This window comes from Orycteropus afer, unplaced genomic scaffold (assembly GCF_000298275.1).
Source record: "Orycteropus afer afer isolate SDZICR_OR568_19922 unplaced genomic scaffold, OryAfe1.0 scaffold00200, whole genome shotgun sequence".
In the NCBI taxonomy this organism is placed as follows: domain Eukaryota; kingdom Metazoa; phylum Chordata; class Mammalia; order Tubulidentata; family Orycteropodidae; genus Orycteropus; species Orycteropus afer.
Window position 1 is genome coordinate 3053451 of NW_006921787.1, and position 671 is coordinate 3054121.

The following is a 671-nucleotide window of genomic DNA, read 5'->3' on the forward strand; positions in this document are numbered from 1 at the left end:
AATTGAACCAAAGATTTCAAAGAGCAGCTTGAGAAGACAAAGCCAATTACTATAATGAAATGTGCAAAGACCTGGAGTTAGAAAACCAAAAGGAAGAACATGCTCGGCATTTCTCAAACTGAGAGAATTGAGGAAAAAATTTAAGCCTCGAGTAGCAATATTGAAAGATTCTAAGAACAAAACATTGAATGATGCAGAGAACATCAAAAGAAGATGGAAGGAATACACAGAGTCACTGTATCAAAAAGACATGGTCAATCTTCATCCATTTCAGGAGGTGGCATATGATCTAGAACCAATGGTACTGAAGGAGGAAGTTGAGCCTGCAATGAAGGAATTGGAGGAGAAGAAGCCTCTGGGAATTGATGGAATACCCATTGAGATATTTCAACAAACGGACTCTACACTGGAGGCACTCATTTGGTTATGCCAAGAGATTTCGAAGAGAATTACCTAGCCAACTGACTGGAAGAGATCCATATTTGTTCCCATTCCAAAGAAAGGTGATCCCACAGAATGTGGAAATTATTCAACAATATCATTAATATCACACACAGGGAAGATCTTACTGAAAATAATTCAAAAATGGTTGCAGCAGTATATTGACAGAGAACTTCCAGAGGTGCAAGCTGGATTCAGAAGAGGATGTATAACAAGGGATATCATAGCTG